Source organism: Halichoerus grypus, chromosome 3 (assembly GCF_964656455.1).
Source record: "Halichoerus grypus chromosome 3, mHalGry1.hap1.1, whole genome shotgun sequence".
In the NCBI taxonomy this organism is placed as follows: Eukaryota; Metazoa; Chordata; class Mammalia; order Carnivora; family Phocidae; genus Halichoerus; species Halichoerus grypus.
In genome coordinates, this window is record NC_135714.1 from 21,695,688 (window position 1) to 21,709,957 (window position 14,270).

Sequence of the window (14,270 nt, forward strand, 5' to 3'; positions counted from 1 at the left end):
ATGTGGGGGGAGGACTGGGAGTAGGGAGTTTGCTAAAGGAAGCCCAAGGCCACATGCAGTGTAGGTGGACACAGGTGGGCGGTCATCCATTTTTACAGATGGCTCTATTTTATTTCTCTGTTAACAAGCATGCAAACAGACAAGGAAATGCATTATCTGTATTGTGTATCACATCTAGCTCAACTCTGGATGATGTTTCTGTTCTTAAGGCCTGGTGGAAAATAAATAATTGATCTTTAAGTTTTCCTAATTCTATTATATTTTCTTGGCCATACTCTCTCTTTTTTTGGGTGGGTGGGGGTTAAGATACCCTAAGAAGCTGAGCCACATATTCTGCTGGTATTTGACTATCCAGCCAAGACAATGAGGCAGAAAGGTCGAAGGACAGAAAGTTTTAATAGATCAGCGTAGCATCTACTAGCATGAGTGCCTAATAAACAGTCATATTGTTGTCTTGCAAATGGCACAGTGCTGTATTTACACTTACAAGGAGAACACTGCGTCAGCATATTGTTAATTAGGACACTACCCGAGGCTAGTGCAGATTAATCTCCTCAAATATGCTTACTGTATGGAGTAATCATGATTAATTAGCACATAAGATTGGGCCAAAATGAGAGGATTTGAGGGGAATCTTGCTTTGTCTCCTGTTGGATAAGCAGCTGAAAAGCTTCCAGCTGAGGCAACCTTTAGCACGGAGTCTACTAGCTCATCCTAATAGGTACCATGGTGTTAGGTGATAAAGAGATGATAAATAGACAGCCAGTAATACCCTTTCAATTACCCTTGTAAAGCTGCTACTTAGAGACCTCAAGGGTATTGGATCAAGACACCAGCAGGCTAATGGGCAAGATGCCTATGCAGAGAGCTTGGCGCTCAGGAGTCTAGGAACTTAAATTCGCTCTAATGTCTGATCGCTACTTGGTAGTGCTGACATCTCTCAGTTAATTTTTAGAGTGCTTGACTAAAGGTGACCCACGGTGTGTTTGCTGGGGAGCAGCGGAACTATTGTTAGTACTAGGCTGATTTTATTTTTTAATATTTCTGTAGGCTTGCACATGGTTGTCTTGGGCACTGCTCTAGTGTGAAGGTATGAACTGAACCTGCACTAGGCCCAGGTGTGGGCCTGAGCCTTGGCAAGCTCTGCTTGGCTGTGCCCTTCTCTGTATTACCCATTCATCTCAGGTGGCTTTCTGTCAGATGACTAGGAACAAGACTTCTAGACATTGACAGCTCCAAGGGTGACTTTGTGGGGGAGGCTTTATTGGCCCCCTAATTTCCACCCCTCTCAAAGCTATCCAAAAAGTAAACAGAGAGTATGTATTAGTCAGGGTTCTCCAGAGAAACAGAACTGGTAGGATATCTGTCTATTTATCATCTATTTGTCTATCTGTCTATCTTTCTATCTATCAATCATCTGTCTAAATATCTATCTATATACCTACTTACCTGAAAGGAGATTTATTTTGAGGAATTGGTTTACGATTATGGAAGCCAAGACATCCCATGCTTTGTTTTCTGCAAGCTGGAGACCAGGACATCTTGTGGTATAATTCAGCCTGAGTCTGAAGGCCCAATGGTTTAAATCTTAGTCCTGGTGTCTGAGAAGATGAGATAGGATGTCCGGCTCAAGCAAGCAGGCAGGAAGTGAAAAGGGGCGAATTCTTCCTTCTCCCACTGTTTGTTCTGTTCAGGCCCTCACTGGATTGGATGATGCCCACCCACCTTGGGGAGGGCAATTGACTTTACTAAGTCCACCAATTCCAATGCTAACTGATCCAGAAATACCCTCACAGACACACCCGGAAATGTGTTCTATGGGCACTCTGTGGCCAGCCAGGTTGACGTATAAAATTAACCATCATGGAGTAGAAGTAAAAACTGGGGGCTTGCAGTGCAAGCAGCTTCAAGCAACTCCAAATAAACACAAAACCCAAGTAGGACCAGTGTGCTTGCTACACAGATGGAACTGCAAGGTTAGTCCCCAGCCTCTCTTTCCAATCAGATGATCACCCCCTGACCTCCCTACCTGAATTTCAAGAGCCTCCACTGACCCTTACAGGAATGAGAGTCTAGTGGAAAAGGCAGGCAATTCCCAAATAGCCTCAATCAAAAGCAGAGTATGGAAAGGACTCAAATTTCAGTATGAGGTCAGTGCTGTGAGAGAAGACAGTGAGTAAGGAGTTTGGACTTTTGTAATAGATAATATTCAAGAGTGGGTATAGCTATTGATCCACAGTAGACTTTCCTTCTGGAACAAGAAAAGGGATATATAATAGAGGCCGATATTTTGCTGACTCAATAGGAGAGCAACACAGAAACTCACAGAGGTTAGCTTTAACTAAGCCTCGAGGAACCTGAACTGCATTTCATCTTAGAGCACCCAAGGAGGGCTCAGCCATCTGGGTCAAGTTAAACCAGGGGTGAAGAACTTAAGCCTGAGGTTGGGGCCGCAGACTCATTAGTTGGGAACTAAAGCCTGAAAACTAAGCTGTCTGTGTTTGGTCTGAAGCCCTGGCTTTTGACAGCAAGCTAATAGACTCTCCCCATGCCTCAGTCAAGAAGGGTCTTTCCTTCAGTGAAAATGGGGGATTATGTCCCTGGGAGGCTATAGAGCTTATTTTAGGGCAGGAAGTAAATCAATACTGATCCTGGCAACAGAATCACATAATTCGGCTGACTTGTAGTAGTGTCTCAAATATTATCCTGAGAGCCATGGAGATACCCCAGATGGAGTGGTGTGTGTGTGTGTGTGCGCATGCGCACACACACACACACACCCAGTATGTGAGAGCTCTCTCTTCACCTTTCCTCTGATTTCCAGTGTTTTTTGTGTGTTTGTTACTCCAGTTACCTTTACTGAAGTCATTTGTGACTCTCCAAGCTCTTACTGGACTCTGAGCACCACAGGAGCAAGAAAAGCAAGTTTTCGACTTGCTTTATAATGCTCATAGTGCCAATGAGACCATGCACTGAATAGGCAACCAGGGTTATAATGGCCATTCAATCTCTTCTCTGTTTAAGCATTAAAGTAATAGTGGTGAGAAACAGCAAGAATACCTCTAGGATAGATGGATGTAGATATGGGGTTACAGAGGGATATGGGAATTTTACTAAGCATATATAACCCTGAGTCATCCATGTAAATCCCCTTCGAATTCAGATACGTCCCCGTAGCCCTTCCCTGTTCAGTCATTTGTTAAGTCTGTGTTCATTTATGGATGACAGATAGTATTTCACTTTATAAACAAGCTTGTGGCAACATTGTTCTGATCTCTCAGTGTTATGAACTGCATTGTGGTCACCCCAAATTCATATGTTGCAGCCCTAACCCCCAGCACCTCTGAATGTGACTGTTTTTGGAGATAGGGCTTTTAAATAGGTGGTTAGGTTAAAATGAGGTCATTAGGGTGAGCCTTATCCAATGTAACTGAAGAGAAGAGAAAGAGACAGCAGGGATGCCACGTGAAGATGCAGCAAGAAGGGGGCCATCTGCAAGCCAAGGAGAGAGGCCTCAGAGGAAACCAAACCTTCTGATACCATGGTCTTGGACTTCTAGACTCCAGAACTGTGAGAGAACAGATTTCTGTTGCGTAAGCCCTCCAGTGTGTGATATTTTGTGATGTAAGGCCTAGCAAACAAATACACCACATTTTTTTAATTTAATATTATTATAGAAGGAAACGGACATGATTTGGAATAATTAGCATGTAATAATATTTCCTATAGATCATTTTGTCTATCTATAGATACATAAGAAACTACCTTAAAACTTACTTACCTGAAATAGCAATTTATTATTGTTATTTTTAAAGATTTATTTATTTATTTTAGAGAGGGGGAGGGTCAGTGGGAGAGGGAGAGAGAGAATCTCAAGCAGACTCCCTGCTGAGCGTGGAGCCCAACGTGGGGATTGATCTCACAAGATCATGACCTGAGCCAAAATCAAGAGTCGGAAGTTAACTGACTGAGCACCCAGGTGCCCTGAAATAGAAAGTAATTATTTCCATTGTTGTTTTTTGTGGGCTGGCTGGGCTTAGTTGGGCAGTTCTTTTTTTTTTTTTTAAGATTTTATTTATTTATTTGACACAGAGAGAGCTAGAGAGCACAAATAGAGTCAGTGGCAGAGGGAAAGGGAGAAGCAGGTTCCCCACTGAGTAGGGAGCCCAATGCGGGGCTCGATCCCAGGGTCCCGGGATCATGACCTGAGCCAAAGGCAGATGCTTAACTGACTGAGCCACCCAGGTGCCCCTCAGCTGGGCAGTTCTTGATTGGGATCTCTGTTAAGGTTACAACCAGATGTCAGTGGGAACTGCAGTTGTTTACAGAGTCATCTGGGTGAGATGTCCAAGATGACTTCTTCATTCACATGTCTTGGTTACAGTGGCCAGAAGGACTGGAGGTGGCTGAACATCTCTTTTCATGTGGCCTCTCTGTCTGCTTCTCAAAGGGCTTTCTCATGTCAGGGTGGTCTCCAGATAGTCAGGGCTTCTTATACGGTAGTTGACTTTCCCCTAGATGAATGTTCCAACAGACCAATCTAGAAGATGCAAGGTTTCTTCTGACCTAGCCTTAGAACTCACTTCTGCCACAATCTAGTGCTTATGCGTGAGGAAAGGGCCAGTTCAGATTCAAGGGGAGAGGACTATGCAGGGCATGAATACTGGGAGGTAAGGTCCATTGGGCACCATCTTTAGATACTAGTTACTGTGTATTCCTGACTGGGCCACTGTAATCACATCCCAACCAGTTAATTTCTAGGCATCCACATAATGAATCTAATCCATTCTTCACTTTGCGTTTAGATTGGTCTTCTCAGCACATCACAATGACTACTTCACTCAAAACCCTTTGATCCTTCCCATCTATTCAGATCCTGGATGATCTAGAGCAGCAGTTTCAATCTCCCCTATGACCCCCTATGACTGTATATGTTGTGCACAATTTTTCCCTAATAAGAGTCAAAGAATAGGAGTTTGGAATTTTTATTAATTTCAGAATTCAAATGTATTAAAAGATAGTCACAATTTTCTTTTACAACAGTATCACTCTCACTTGTATTCTGACATCCTCCTGGAATCAGGAATAATGAGATGGGGCAGCGGAGAGGACAGAGGACAGTTCACAACCAGCAGGTTTTCTGTGTCCTGCCAGTGTACGTGGCCATGACTGATGTAGCATGAATAGCTGTGCTATTAATTATTATGTGGCATTATTCAGGGCTCCATTTTGCCTATGGTGCTCAGAGGAATGCTCTTTAGCAACACATTAATAAAATTTCTGCAAATAAAAAACTAATTAAATAAATAAAAGTTTAAATTGATGGTCTGGGGCGCCTGGGTGACTCAGTTGGTTAAGTGCCTGCCTTCAGCTCAGGTCGTGATCCGGGGTCCTGGGATGGAACCTCGTATCAGACTTCCTGCTCAGTGGGGAGTCTGCTTCTCCCCCAGCTTGCGCTCTCTCTCTCTCTCCTGCTCACTCTCTCTCTCAAATAAAAAAATAAAAGCTTAAAAATAAATAAATAAAAAAATAAAATGATGGTCTGTATTCAAGTAAATATACGATACACTGTGGAAATACTGGTGGTTTGTGACTTTATTGTTAATTCTACTGCTATGTGTTTTGCTCATTGATACATTTTTATTTATTTATTTTTTTAAAGATTTTATTTATTTATTTGACAGAGAGAGACACAGCGAGAGAGGGAACACAAGCAGGGGGAGAGGGAGAGGGAGAAGTAGGCTTCCCGCTGAGCAGGAAGCCCGTTGTGGGGCTCAATCCCAGGACCCTGGGATCATGACCTGAGCCAAAGGCAGATGCTTAACGACTGAGCCACCCAGGCGCCCCATATTTTTAAATAAAGAATTAAGTAAAGATGGTTGAAGAAAAACTGAATAGGAGTACCTACAGACTGGAGATGAGTGATAATGATGCTAGGAACATTTCTAGTTTGCAATGATACATCAATTTGCCAGTCAGCGCAACATGAAAGAGACATTTGAAGGAATAAGGGACTTATTCTTTGCACCATGAAACATCTGAAAACTGCTGTTATTGTAAACCATAAAATCACATTCATCTATGTCGATCATATATTAAAATATTTTGTTCAAAACACAATGTTTGATAAAATAGGTGATTTTGTTTATCTACATAAAAAAGTTTTGCAAGATTTAATAGTCTCTTTTGGTTGTAACATGCTTGTATATAGACCACATAAACAAACAAATTAACATTTTGAACAAAATTCTCTAGGTCCCTTTGCATCATTTCTGTTTCAGCTGTCTATTGTTAAATAGAAAGTCACCCCAAAACTTAGTGGCTTACAGTAAGCCATTCATGAATTTGGGGATTCACTGGGTGGTTCTTCCTCTGATTTCACCAGATGTGACTAAACTCAGTTGATGGGTCTCCTGGGGGCTGGTTGGTCCAGAATGGCCTCATTTCCTTCACCAGTCTGGCCTCCAATGGTTTGTGGGGAAGAGCTGGGATGCTTGGTCCCTCTGCACAGGCCTTCTCTCCCCACAAGGCCTCCCATCATGGAGGAGGCTGGTTAGGTTTCCTCACGTGATGAGTGGGTTCCAGGGACAGAAGCTGCAAGCCCTCTGGAGGCCTGAGCTCTTGTCCATCACTCCTGCCACGTTTTGTGGGATTGAGCAAGTCCCAAGGCCAGTCAGATTCAAGGTTGGGGGGGTGCAAGACTCTTGAATTTACAGGGGAAAGTGCAAATAACTTGTGGTGATATTCAATCTACCACAGCTTCCCAGGATTTTATTTGTATTAGATTGTTAGGGCTGTGTCTTAGTCCCTTCAGGTTGCTATAACAAAATACTACAGACTGGGTGGCTTATAAACAACAAACATTTATTTCTTACAGTTCTGGAGCCTGGGAAGTCCATGACTGTGAAGTTGGCAGATTTTGTGTCTGGTAAGAACCCTTTTCCTGGTCTATAGATAGCTGCCTTCTTGCTATGTGCTCACACGGGGGAAGGACTGAAGGAGCACTCAGGGGTTGCTTTTATAAGGACACTAATCCCATTCATGAGGGCTCTGCCCTCGGGACTGAATCATCCCCCGATCCGCCCCACTTTCCAATGCTGTCACACGGGGAAGGGGGGTAAGATTTAACAGAGGAATTTGGGGATGATATGAACATTCAGTCTATAGCAGGCCAACAGCAAAATACAGGAGGCTGGGTGGTTTAAACAACAGAAATTTATTTTCTCACAGTTCTGGAGGCTGGAAGTTCAAGATCAAAGTGTCAGCAGGTTTGGTGTCTCCTGAAGCCTCTCCCCTTGGCTTATAGATGGCCACATTCTCACTGTGTCCTCACATGGTTTTTCCTCTGTGTGTGCCCATCTATGGTACCTCTCTGTGTGCCTTTTTTTTTCTTTCTTTTTTTTAAGGATACCAGTCAGGGGCAGCAGTTAGTTAAATGTCCATCTCTTGGTTTTGGCTCAGGTCAAAGTCTCAGGATCCTGGGATCAAGCCAGTGTCAGGCTCCCTGCTCAGTGGGGAGTCTGCTTCCCCTCCCCCTCCCTCTGCCCCTCCCTAACCAATCCCGCCCCCCCACCAGCCCGCGCTCGTGCACTCTTTCTCTCTCTCAAATAAAAAATAAATAAATCTTAAAAAAAATATATACCAGTCAGATTAGATTAGGGGCCACCCTAATGGTCCCATTTTAACTTAATCACCTCTTTGAAGGACTTATCTGCAAATACAGTCACATTCTGAGGTCCTGGGGGTTAGGGCTTCCACATAGGAATTGTGTGTGGGTGGGGGACACAATTCAGCACGTAACATTATTCATTTCCTTTTTTTTTGGTAAAACCTAGGGACTTCATGAGTGTGTGGCAGGAGGGAAAAACCTGGGCAAATACAGTGCATGAGCACCTGTTGTTTCTTTCTGTTCTGCAGTGTTAACTCTTCTGATATAAGCAGCTTTCTTGAGGGCATAGCCAATCAGAGTTGGAATGAATGACTCATAGATGGACACGTGTCCCTAGGTATGGGCCCCAATCAGCCCCATATTTGTGTTGGAAATATTTGGGGAGATCATCTCTCTTTCTTCTGGAGTTGCAAAATTGGTAGAGTACAAACTTGGATCTGCTGATGAACACTGTTTAGTTACAATATGGTGAGAAGCAGCTGGTGAATAAAACCAAAGCAGAGGAAAATAGATATGAGAGTGGAATAGATAAGAGTCTTGATCATGTTATTTAAGGCCCTAGATATGCTGTCACCTTAAAGTCCAGCTCATCTTGAAATTCCCCAATTAGGGGAGTCTATAAATTCCTTAAAAACATTCATTCAGCGTCGCCTGAATGGCTCGGTTGGTTAAGCGTTGGACTCTTGGTTTCGGCTCAGGTCATGATCTCAGGGTCGTGGGACTGAGCCCTGTGTTGGGCTCTGCGCTCAGCATGGAGTCTGCTTGTCCCTTTCCCTCTGCTCCTCCCTGCTCTTTCTCTCTCTCAAATAAATAAAGAAAATCTTTTAAAAACCATTCATTCATTCATTCATTCATTCATTCATTTATTTTGGGTGAGGGAAGAGGGATTGAACCAGGTTTCTGTTACTTGTAAACAAGAATTCTAATATGGGAGCTCTGGCCAGCCTAAATTTCGGGTGTAGCCCATTGAGATTTTAGCAAATAAATTTTACCTAAGTGACTTTCACCCTGGAACAAATTCAGGCCACTTCAGTCTAACCACATGTCCCTTTGATTACTGTATACCTGACAACGTTCCATTCTGTGTGATCAGGTTGCAACCAAAGGTAAACATCACTTTCTAATATTCGACTGCTGGACTTTAATTCCACTAAAATGATGTCATGGGACACAGGCATTATGAGAGATTATTAACAAAAGAAAATAAATATGTACTGGGTTCACATTTGAATTTCTTTATTTAATAAGGGATACTTTCAACTCATCATGGTTATTGATAAAATTAATGATGCCCTCAGTCCTATGGATTCAGGAACTTGTAAATCCTATTAAAATTTTTGAGTGACCCTAACTCAGGAGATAAGTTGCAAGTTCCATTGTCTGACATTTAAGTTATCTGTCATCTATACCTGACTGTTTTTCTAACTTCTGTTAAAATCCTACATCAAGTAATGCTATAGCTAAACAGGGCTATTTCCCACTTCCAAGAAATGACACTTTTACTTCATTTTAAATCTTATTTATAATTTTTTTCCCAATAAACATTTCCTGCTCCTTTCTTTCTCTTTTTATCTTTTATTTCTATCCACCCCTTAAGACAGATAAAGATCTTCCTAAAAACTTCTCTAAAAGTCTTGTTTGGAGTCATTTTCCAGCATCTGGGTTTCTATAACTTATATCTATCTTGATATCTTGGATTGTGGTTCCCCTTACAAATCTGGAAAGGGTAGGTTCTGTATGGTGCAGGAAGCCAAACTTTAGCATCATTTGAGCCTCTGTCTTCTTATCGGCTCTATGATCTTGCATTCGCTTTCCTCATCTTTGTACCAGTGATGATCATACCTATTGCATAAAGTTTGTGTACACATTTCATGAATTCATTTAAACTGTCAGCCACATAGAAGACATTCAGAGGTAAGATTCCTTATCTTTTGTCTTACCTATAATGCTCAGCATTGTGCTTTGGAAAATATATATCCAACATATATTTGTTGAATGATTAAGGGAGTTATTGGAATATAATTGTCTAAAGGTTTTTCAAATAGGATAGACTTGAGGCTGCTTTGTCCTTCTCCGATTAATGACTTCCCTACCCGAAGGTAGAGCTAAACCTTCTATCTTTTTGTGAATTAAAAAACCCTACTAAACTATATTAATGTTGAGGACAGTATCTGATATAATTTGTGCTTTAATGAATATTTAGAAACTGCATGAACAACTAGACCATTGAGTCTGAAACCTAACAACAGCTGGATCTGGTATGTAGCTAGTGGCATCATTAAGAAAAACATTTTAAATTCATGACAACTTACTATTTTTTTACACAGCTTTATTGAGGTGTAATTGATACACAAAGAACCGCGCATATTTAATGTGTACAATTTGATGAGCTTGGACATATGCAAACACCCAGGTTACTCACTGGCAACTAGGTTAATAGCCAAATCCAACACCTCCCAATGTTTCCTTGTGTACTTTTTTCCCCCTTGAGTCCTCTTATTTTTGGTGGTAAGACTATTTCACATGAAATCTACTCTCTTAAATTTTGGAGTGCACAATACCATAGTGCTAACCACAGGCACTCCATTGTACTGCAGATCTCTAGAACTTACTCCTCTAGCATAACTCAGACTTTAGGTCCATTGAACAACTCACCATATTCCCCACCTTCAGCCCCCGGCAACCCACTACTGTTTTCTTTGCTTCTCTGAGTTTATTTTGGAGACCCTGTATAAGCAGATTCACACAGTGTTTATGAAAGTTTATTCCTGATGCTGTAGCATCTGCTAAGCTGTATGAGTTCATGCACCGTCCTATTCAGCTTCTGTTTGAAGCGTGCAGCTTGTCAGCCTGACTTCCACTCCTCGGGGAAGCCTCATTGGAGTGCGGGTCCTAGTGAGACTGAGCTGTGCGTGTAGGGGGTTGCAGAGCTGGGAGGAGAGTATCGGGCTCCGACAAAGGAAGGAAGGGGTATGCTTGATACAATGTCGGCTTTTGCTACTGTTTTCTTTTTCTAAGTTCCTATTTCGGCACCCCACCCTTTCCTGTTGAACATTCTAAACTTAATTTTTATCCCATTTCCCAGCCCCCACCATGTCTCCAGAGATACTACCCATATTCCCACTTGCTCTGAATGCAGTGTAAGGCATAATAACTCACACATATGATGCTTTCTTTTCTACCTGTGACTTTCATGTGTATTATCCTACTTAGTTATCATGGCTATGTTATCTCTTATAACCCTTTCTGGGTATGTTTTATTATTATTCCCATTTTTCAGATGAAAATACAAAGATATAGAGAGGTAAAGATGATCGGCTGAGGGTCTCAGGCCTGTAGAGAGTGGTGGTATTGGAATTAAATCTTTTTGGTTCAGAATTGATTGTAAATTGCATTATTACATTAAGAGTAATGGAGTTGGTGGTCTCTCTCTCTGTCTCCCTTTCTTTTTCCCTCCCTTTCTCTCTTTTTCTTCTAGTTCTGGCTCTCTGACCCAATCAGTCCTAGTTGTTATTTTTGATAGGCTGTTTTAGATATTTTTCTTATAGATTTTTCTTATTAGAATATCTTTCAGTTTCTCTCCCAGAACTGGCTAGTTTCTTGGAAGACCGTGTAGGTGACTCACCTTCATTTTTCTCTCTGTGGTTGTTCTGCTCTTCATCTTGGTTAACTGGTACACCATCCAAGTGCTTACCCAAGCCAGAGTCCTCAAAGTCGTATTTAATTCACAAGAAGAACTTGATCTGTCATGTTGGAAGATGTTAAACAATTGACAGAGAGTGACCCACGTGGGTACCCTCTATGGGCCAGGCTCTGCACGAGGTATCGAAGTGACATAATCATGAGCTACTGTGGAACAGATTACCAGCATGGCTGGCTCCTATCCTGGAGGAGGTGGGCATCGGAGATAATCCTGGTAGGAGAATTTAAATAGGTGAAAGGAGAGGTTAGCAAACCAGGAAAAGTGCTCAATAAGGAACTAAGAACCATGTAGCAATTAATGGTTGCATTTCCTGTGTATTCACGATATATGTTTTGTGATTAATTCCTATCTCAGATAGGGTAAGACCAACCTGCTGCAACAGACACCTGATAAAAAAATGACCTAAGGAACAAAGCAGTTTATTTTTCTTATGAAGCAGTCTTGATGTGAACAGTCCACGTCGGCAGAGTAACTATTTGCCAACTTACTGGTTTGCCACCCCCTAGGGTGCTGCCATTGTTTTCACAGTTGAAGCTGGATCGATGCCTCATTTGGGTTCCAGCCATCAGGAAGGGATGAGGGCATATGGAGAAGGCACATGTTATATCCTACAACCCAGGTCAACAGGTACAAAATGAGCCTAGGAATGTAGTCTAGCTATAGCCTTGTGCTTACATTCAATTCAATTCAATTCAATCTAATCCAATCCAATCCAATCCAATCCAATCCAATCCAATCCAATCCAACCCAACCCAGGAGGTTGAAAGAATGGATTTGGTGGGCAATCTGCAATCTTCCTGTATTCTCATGACTTCCTCTACTCCTTTTAGAGTTTGTTGGATGGGAGCAGGGAGGAGTAGGTGGCAGCCAGAGAAGGAAAGTCTGTGGCAGTATCAAGAGTGGTGGCATGAAGCTCACGCCATGCTCCCTCTGACCACACTGGACAAAGCTGTTCTCCTTCTAGAATAAAACAGTGAATGGGGACTTTTTCTAATTTGCAGAAACAACACAGTTAGCAATTTGATTGGAATGTTTACAACTGAAAATTGTCTTCTAGTAAGTTTTCATTAAAACTTTGGCACCTGCTAATGCTTAAATGCAGACAATGTGAAAAGATGAGAAAGGAAATGAACTCATGATACAAATACTGTGTCCAGAGCGTGTTGATGCAAAAACTTTCCCAGAAGCAAGCAGCCCTCTTAGATCAACAGTTCATATTTTATTCCAGGGGCCTATGTGTTTCTGGTTGTGATTTTACGCTGCATACATTATCATGCAGTCATGCTTCCTGCCAGAGAAAGCATTTCCTATCTTGTAAGATGGGATTAAACGCATCATTATTTTGTACATGTGGCCAAACCCCGATGACTCTCAGGCGCTCCTCCACCTGAGCGTGTCTGAGGACTGTTTGTTTAGGAGACGGACAACCTGCTGTTTCATTTGCTTAGCATCATCCCACCATCTGCCTCTGATGGCAGGTGATGTGGGGTGCGAGATGAGGGACCTTCCTTACAAAAATACATCCCTAGAAGCGCAGCTAGAATCTGTTCTCAAGCAGGAGACACGGGGCGTGTGCAGATGGCGCATGCGCACACACGCACGCTTTAATACTTAACGACACAATCCAAACGGTGGCTGTAGGGTGAGCCTGGCCACCAGGTGTTTTGCTCCTACTTTCTTCCCTGGAGCTCATGCCAGTTGGTGGCAGTTTGAAAGTTTGTACTTAAGAAGCTTAATTTTTTTTTTCTTTTTCCCAAAGAGCAAGACTCTTCGGGGCTGTCATCTTCTTCAAATGCAGCCTGGTGGGAATGAATCCCCGTAAAAATGAGAACCAGACCATCTCTTATCGCGGCTGAGAGGGTCAGGAAGGGGCACTTGGCTGCTCCGCCTTGTGAAGTTTTCCCTCAGGGTCCCATCTGCCTCATCAAATTGTGCCTCTGACTCACGGATACCAGCCCCCTGGGAGTTATTCTCAAAATCCAAAATCAATAAACAGAGCTGTCAATCACACCAGGCTTCCTCGGCTGCCTCCCTGGACTGGGGATTTGGGGAGAGGCCCAGAGCTCCGTCTTCAGGGCAGCTCACTTGGTTCCCAGTGAAGTTGGATAATTCTCATGATTAATTGCCTCATTAATGGAGGAGATTCTCACAGTATATATGCTTTTAGCCAGGTTGTCAGATAGCTTTGAAAGGGTTTAATGTCAATAAAAGTTTCAACGCTGCCATTAGTTTAGTTTAGTAAGCATTTAACAACTCCACTTGGGTGATTATTGCTCTGGGAAAAGACCCAGATAGGTTATCTGCTCATTTCCACACTCCACGGGGATAAGAACTTGGATTCGAGCGTAACGAGGTTGCTATGTGAGCTCGGGGAAAGTAGGGGCCGCCGCGGAAAAACGAAAAGGAATACAAGCTAGATCAAACTTGGACTTTACCAATGTATTACATAGCATGCAATTAAGCATGCCATCTGGTTTACTAAGTAATTGGTTCAAATTTGAAAGCTTCAGTACTAGAATTTCCTGGCATCCTTTATTACCTTGTTAATATCCTTCCTGCTTCAGGACACTTCTCACATTTCTTTCAGGTTCTTGATTTAAATGTTACCACCTTGGGGATTTCCTTCATCTCCCCAGTAAAAATAGCTCCACCTGTCTTCACTCTAGCCCTTCTCAGTCTTCAACAACAGGCATAGTCATATGTGCTCATTTGTTTATGATCTGTCTCCCCTCTAGAGCAGAAGGACCAGGTTTGTCTTGCTCACTGCTCTATCTCTGGAGCCAGAAACAATTCTTGCCATGTTATAAGTGCTCCATAAATATAAGATGATGGAATGAATGAAACACTAACAATAGCAATAGTAATAATAGTAAGAAAAACTTCCCAAATATTCTCATC